The sequence below is a fragment of the Pristiophorus japonicus genome, chromosome 20 (genome assembly GCF_044704955.1).
Source record: "Pristiophorus japonicus isolate sPriJap1 chromosome 20, sPriJap1.hap1, whole genome shotgun sequence".
Taxonomy (NCBI): Eukaryota; Metazoa; Chordata; class Chondrichthyes; family Pristiophoridae; genus Pristiophorus; species Pristiophorus japonicus.
In genome coordinates this window covers 77,092,157-77,099,640 of record NC_091996.1, presented here as the reverse complement: position 1 = coordinate 77,099,640, position 7,484 = coordinate 77,092,157, and the positions used below count along the sequence as shown (strand labels likewise).

Below are 7,484 nucleotides of genomic sequence, written 5' to 3'. Positions count from 1 at the left end.
GGGAGGGACAAGGCCGTGGAGGGATTTGTAAACAAGGATGAGAATTTTGAAATCGAGGCGTTGCTTAACCGGGAGCCAATGTAGGTCAGCGAGCACAGGGGTGGTGGGTGATCCTTACCAACAGATCCATTACAGACACCCTCAAAGCCTCCCTGATAAAGTGCAACATCCCCACTGACACCTGGGAGTCCCTGGCCAAAGACCGCCCTAGGTGGAGGAACTGAATCCGGGAGGGCGCTGAGCATCTCGAGTCTCATTGCTGAGAGCATGCAGAGACCAAGCGCAGGCAGCGGAAGGAGCGTGCGGCAAACCAGTCCCACCCTCCCTTTCCCTCAACGACTATCTGCCCCACCTGTGACAGGGACTGTGGTTCCCGTATTGAACTGTTCATCCACCTAAGGACTCATTTTTAGAGTGGAAGCAAGTCTTCCTCGATTGCAGTGGACTGCCTATGATGATGATTATGATGATCCTTCAGGATCTGTCCTTTCCCAACACTCTCCAGTTGTGACGAACCGTTAACTCTGTTGCTGCCCACAGATGCTGCCTGAGCCGCTGACACTTCCACCATCTTCTGTTTGTGTCGCCAGAGACACTTCCCCTTCAGCACCACGCGCCCTGGATTGTTCGCCGATTGATTGATTGGTGCCGCAGCCCCGCCGCTGATTGGCGCGGAGCAGCGCGCGCTGGGTGGGCTGGTGCCCCGCGCCACCTTGCCATTGGCTGCGGGCTGAGTGTTGCGTGCGGGCGGGTGGTTGGCACTTGTTGGCGGGCTCCGCTCGTGGCCTTTGAGCTCGGTGGCCCGGGTGAGACGGGGCGGAGTTGTGTGCAGGCACGGGACCAGCCTATTGTGGGAGATTGCCCGCGGACGGACGATGTTTCGCAGCCGCCGCGGAGGATGGAGGAGCGGCCCGGGCAGCGCGCCCAGCCTCCCTGCGGACTCACATACTCACGTACACGCGCGGGCGGCGAGATTTGCCCGCCGAGTCGGTGGCGGCTGCAGGGCACCTTCGGGCGTGGACGGGCCTTGGTTACTGTCGGGGGTTGCGGGAGTTCGGCCGCCATCTTTGGGCAGCACGGGTCCATCCGCCGCGGGGAGCAGGGAGCGACAGGGGCGGGGCTTCCTGACATCACAATCCTTTCCATTGTCCCGTTGCAGGGCAGGGAGCATGCGCGGCGGCCATCTTACTGCAGAGAGGCCATCAGGTGCAGGATGGGGACCAGTGACATGAATACATGAGAACATAAGAAATAGGAGATGAGTCGCCATTTGGCCCCTCGAGCCTGCCACCATTCAATAAGATGATGGCTGCAGCATCTGGGGTGGTTCTCCTTGGAGCAGTGAAGGTGCAGGGCAGGTTTAACAGGTGCTCACAATCAGGAAGGCTTTAGATTGAGTCAGGGAACAGAGTGGTTTTGCTCACACAATCAGAGAATGGTTACAGCACGGAAGGCCATTCGGCCCGTCGAGCCCTTGCCGGCTCCCAGCTAGTCCCACTGCCCCGCCCTTTCCCCCAGCCCTGCAAATGTTTTCTTTCAGATACTTATCCAACTCCCTTTTGAAAGCTGTGATTGAGTCTGCCTCCACCACCCTTTCAGGCCGTGCATTCCAGATCCTAACCACTCGCTGCGTAAAATAGATTTTTCTCATGTCGCCTTTGGTTCTTTTGCCAATCACCTTAAATCCGTCTCCTCTGGTTCTCGACCCTTCCACCAGTGGGGACAGTTTCTCTCTAACTACTCTGTCCAGACCCCTCCTGATTTTGAACACCTCTATCAATTCCCTCTCAACCTTCTCTGCTCCAAGGACAACAACCCCAGCTTCTTCAGTCAATCCACGTAACTGAAGTCCCTCATCTCGTGAATCATTCTTGTCAATCTTTTCTGCACCCTCTCTAAGGCCTTCAATTCCTAATGTGCAGTGTCCAGAATTGGACACAATGCTCCAGTTGAGGCCGAACAAGTGTTTTTCAAAGGTTCATCATAACCTCCTTGCTTTTGTACTCTGTGATGCCCAGGATCCTGTAAGTTTTTTAACTGCTTTCTCAACCTGTCCTGCCACCTTCAGCGATTTGTGCCCATATACCCGCAGGTCTCACTGTTCATGCACCCCCTTTAGGATTGTACCCTTTAGTTTATATTGCCCCTCCTCATTCATTTAATCATGCTTCTCGAATTTTATTTCTTAACTCAGGTTCACAGCCTTATTTTATTTCTTCCTCCGAGCCTCTCAACTTCATCTGGCAGCGTAATGTTGGCGAGTGGTGATTGATTGCCCTGGGAACCAATAGGAAGAGAGCTCAGAGGCCGGAGGGCCAGGGGAGCAGCGTGTTCTGCAACCAATCGCAGTGCTTGAGGGGTGGATCCTGAATCGGCCAGTCAGGTGTGAACCCATTAAACAATTTATTTTTTTAAAGTTAAATCGAGATTTCTTTTGTCAACAAAACAGTTTAACATCTGTCAGTATTTTATTTCCATGGAATTCCTATTATGAGTTTCAGTCACTTCAGTGCCAAGTGGTCCAGGTGTTTAAAGATCATTCATTTCCCTCTTTCCATGTCACTGTTAGTTAAAGATACAGTGATTGATTTTCCTCTCATAGAAACATAGAAAATAGGTGCAGGAGTAGGACATTCGACCCTTCGAGCCTGCACCACCATTCAATAAGATCATGGCTGATCATTCCCTCAGTACCCCTTTCCTGCTTTCTCTCAATACCCCTTGATCCCTTTAGCCGTAAGGACCATACCTAACTCCCTTTTGAATATATCCAATGAACTGGCATCAACAACTCTCTGAGGCAGGGAACTCTCTGAGTGAAGAAGTTTCTCCTCATCTCAGTCTTAAATGGCCTACCCCTTATCCTTAGACTGTGTCCCCGGTTCTGGACTTCCCCAACATTGGGAACATTCTTCCTGCATCTAACCTGTCCAATGCCATCAGAATCTTGTATGTTTCTATAAGGTCCCCTCTCATCCTTCTAAACTCCAATGTATAAAGGCCCAGTTGATCCAGTCTCTCCTCATATGTCAGTCTGGCCATCCCGGGCATCAGTCTGGTGAACCTTCGCTGCACTCCCTCAATAGCAAGAATGTCCTACCTCAGATTAGGAGACCAAAATTGAACACAATATTCCAGGTGAGGCCTCACCAAGGCCCTGTACAACTGCATTAAGACCTCCATGCTTCTATACTCAAATCCCCTAGCTATGAAGGCCAACATACCATTTGCCTTCTTCACCGCCTGCTGCACCTGTATGCCAACTTTCAATGACTGATGAACCATGACACCCAGGTCTCGTTGCACCTCCCCTTTTCCTAATCTGCCACCATTCAGATAATATTCTGTCTTTGCGCTTTTGCCCCCAAAATGGATAACCTCACATTTATCCACATTATACTGCATCTGCCATGCATTTGCACACTCACTTAACCAATCTAATTCACCCTGCAGCCTCTTAGCGTCCCCCTCACAGCTCACACCACCATTCAGTTTAGTGTCATCGACAAACTTGGAGATATTACACTCAATTCCTTCATCCAAATCTAAAAGTCCTGAGGGACAGGATAAATCTTCATTTGGAAAGATATGGATTAATCAAGGACAGTCAGCATGGATTTGTTAAGGGAAGGTTGTGTCTGACTAACTTGATTGAATTTTTCGAACAGGTAACAAGGAGGGTCGATGAGGGTAGTGCGTATGATGTAGTGTATATGGATTTTAGCAATGCTTTTGATAAGGTCCCACATGGCAGACTGGTCACGAAAGTAAAAGCCCATGGGATCCAGGGCAAAGTGGCAAGTTGGATCCAAAATTGGCTCAGGCTGGAAGCAAAGGGTAATGGTTGATGGGTGTTTTTGTGACTGGAAGGCTTTATCCAGTGGGGTTCCTCAGGGCACACTGCTGGGTCCCTTGTTTTTTTTGGTATATATCAATGACTTGGACTTGAATGTTGGGGGTATGATTAAGAAGTTTGCAGGTGACACTAAAATAGGCTGTGTGGTTTAGAATTAAGAAGAAAGCTGCAGACTGCAGGAAGATATCAATGTACTGGTCAGGGAGGCAGAATAGTGGCAAATGGAATTCAATCTGGATAAGTGTGAGGTAATGCATTTGGGGAGGTCTAACAAGGCAAGGGAATACACATTAAGTGGTACGATACTGAAAATTGTAGATGAACAGAGGGTCTTGGAGTGCAGGTCCACAGATCCCGGAAAGTGGCAGGCCAGGTAGATAAAGTGGTTAAGGCGGCATATGGAATACTTGCCTTTATTAGTCGAGGCATGGAATACAAGAGCTGGGAGGTTATGCTTGAACTGGTTAGGCCGCAGCTGGAATACTGTGTGCAGTTCTGGTCACCACATTACAGGAAAGATGTGATTGCACTGGAAAGGGTACAGAGGAGATTTACAAGAATGTTGCCTGGACTGGAGAATTTTGGCTATGAGGAAAGATTGGAGATGCTGGATCTGTTTTCTTTGGAACAGAGGAGGCTGAGGGAAGACCTGATTGAAGTGTATAAAATTATGAGGGGCCTGGATAGAGTGGATAGGAAGGGCCTGTTTGCTTTGGCAGAGGGTTCAACGACCAAGGGGCCAACAACCAGGGCACATAGATTTAAAGTAATTGGTTTAGAGGAGATACAAAGGGAAATTTCTTCACCTACAGGATGGTGGGAGTCTGGAACTCACTGCCTGAAGGGTGGTAGAGGCAGAAACAGGCACCACATTTAAAAAATACTTGGATGTGCACTTAAAGTGCCGTCACCTACTGGGCTACGGACCAAGAGCTGGAGAGTGGGATTAGGTTGGATAGCTCTTTGTCGGTCGGCACGGACACGGAGGGCTGAAATGGCCTCCCCTTCCATACTGTAAATTTAGATGATTTTATGATTAATGACCAAGATGAATTGACCAAGTGTAATGTATCCAACTTTGCTGATGATACAAAACTAGGTGGGACAGTAAGCTGTGAGAACACAAGAGTCTGCAAGATATATCGATAGACGATGTGAGTGGGCAGTAAGGTGGCAGATGGAGTATAATGTAGGGAAATGTGAGGTTATTCACTTTGGTAGGAACAATAGAAAAACAGAATATCTTTTAAATGGTGAGAAACTTTTAAATGTTGGTGTTCAGAGAGATTTGGGTGTTCTCGTGCAAGAAACACAGGAAGTGCGCGTGCAGGTACGCAAGCAATAAGGAAGGTAAATGGTATGTTGTCCTTTATTGCAAGGGGTTGGAGTATAAGAGTAAGGAAGTCTTGCTACAATTGTTCAGGGCCTTGATGAGACCACACCTGGAGTACTGGGCACAGTTTTGGTCTCCTTATCTAAGGAAGGAAACACTTGCCTCGGAGACGGTGAACAAAGGTTCACAAGATTGATTCCTGGGATGAGTGGGCTGTTTTATGATGAGAGGATGTGCAGAATGGGCCTGTACTCTCTGGAGTTTATAATAATGAGGTGTGATCTCATTGAAACATACAAGGTTCTAAAGGGGACTGACAGGTTAGATGCTGAGAGGTTGATTCCCCTGACGAGAATGTCTAGAACTTGGGGCACTGTCTCAGGATAAGGGGTAGGCCATTTAAGACAGAGATGAGGAATTTCTTCACTCAGAGGGTTGTGAACCTTTGGAATTCTCTTCCCCAGAGGGCTGTGGATGCTCAGTCTATTCAAGGCTGAGACAGATAGATTTTTTGGACTCTCGGTGAATCAAAGGATATGGAGATCAGACGGGAAAGTGGAGTTGAGGTCGATGATCAGCCATGATCTTATTGAATGGTGGAGCAGGCTCAAGGGACCTTATGGCCTACTCCTGCTCCTAATTCTTATGTTGACATCCAGGGGGCTCTAGATTTATTAGTTCCACCCTTTTTCTTTAAGGTAACATACTTCATCTGAACCCTCATTATCTCCTCCTTGAAAGCCTCCCACTGCTCTGAGACTGATTTAGCTTCAACACAAGAATTAGGAGCAGGAGTATGCTATTCGGCCCCTCGAGCCTGCTCTGCCATTCAATGAGATCATGGCTGATCTTCTACCTCAACTCCACTTTCCTGCACTATTCCCATAAACCTTGATTCCCTTAATATCCAAAAATCTATCGATCTCTGTTTTGAATATTCTCAAAGACAGAGCTTCCACAGTCCTCTGGGGTAGAGAATTCCAAAGATTCACCACCCTCTGAGTGAAGAAGTTTCCCCTCATCTCAGTCCTAAATGGCCAAATCCTTATTCTGAGACTGGGACCCCAGGTACTAGACTCCCCAGCCAGAGGAAACATCCTCCCTGCATCTACACTGTCAAGCCCTGTAAAGAATTTTGTATGTTTCAATGAGATCACCTCTCATTCTTCTAAACTCCACAGAATATAGGCCTAGTCTGCTCAATCCCTCCTCATCGGACAATCCCCCCATCCCAGGAATTCAGTCTGGTGAACCTTCCTTGCCATCCTCAATGACAAGTATATCCTTCCTTAGGTAAGCAGCCAAAACTGTACACAATACTCAGCTGCAGTCTCATCAGGGCCCTATATAATTGCAGTAAGACATCTTTATTACAAAGAGGATTTGAGTAAAAGAGTAAAGACCAACGTACCATTTGCTTTCTTAATTACTTGCTGTGCCTGAATATTAACTTTCAGTGATTCGTGTACAAGGACACCAAGGTCCCTCTGAACACCAACATTTCCCAATCTCTCACCATTTCAAGTAGCTGTTTCCAGTCCACTTTGGCTAAATCACATCTCAGCTTCGTAAAATTGGCTTTTCACTAATTGAGAATTTTTATTCCTGGTCTATCTTTGTCCTTTTCCACAATTATCCTAAATCAAACTGAATTAAAGCACCAAAAAAGCTGTCCCACTGATAGCCCTTCCATCTGCCCAGCTTCAGTCCCTAATACTAAGTCCAGAACTTCCCCCTCTCTTGTTGGGCTTGCTCCGTACTGGCTAAAAAGTTCTCCTGGTCGCTGACCCCTCTGTGAAGGGAAATGGGTCCTTCCTATCCACTCTATCTAGGCCCCTCATAATTTTATACACCTCATTAAGGTCTCCCCTCAGCCTCCTCTGTTCTAAATAAAACAAACTATTAAGAGGGTTGGTGGGCTGGAGGAGGTTACAGAGATAGGGAGGGATGAGGCTTGAGGGATTTGAACAAATGGATGAGAATTTTAAAGGCTGATGCTACCAGCCGTCTCGCCCAGCAGAGAACGTGACTCACTACCAACAGGGGGATGTTACTTTAACTACTACGAATGCATAATGGGTCAATTGTACATCCCTGTCTGGAGTAAAAATAAAACGGGGAAGGTGGCTCAACCGTGGCTAACAAGGGAAATTAACGATAGTGTTAAATCCAAGGAAGAGGCACATAAATTGGCCAGAAAAAGGAACAAACCTGAGGACTGGGAGAAATTTAGAATTCAGCAGAGGAAGACAAAGAGTTTAATTAAGAGGGGGAAAATAAAGTACGAGAAGAAGC

The 7,484-nt window shown here is 47.6% G+C and overlaps 1 long non-coding RNA gene across 2 annotated transcripts in view; it reads left to right on the top strand.

Annotated features, from left to right (window-relative positions):
• Window positions 1-7,484, top strand: part of LOC139232628 (uncharacterized) — a 156,485-nt gene that overhangs the window by 32,824 nt on the left and 116,177 nt on the right. For both annotated transcript variants that reach the window (XR_011588059.1, XR_011588060.1), the window contains one exon: window positions 2,195-2,383. This is a non-coding gene — a long non-coding RNA (uncharacterized lncRNA). The remainder of the gene's footprint in view (window positions 1-2,194; window positions 2,384-7,484) is intronic.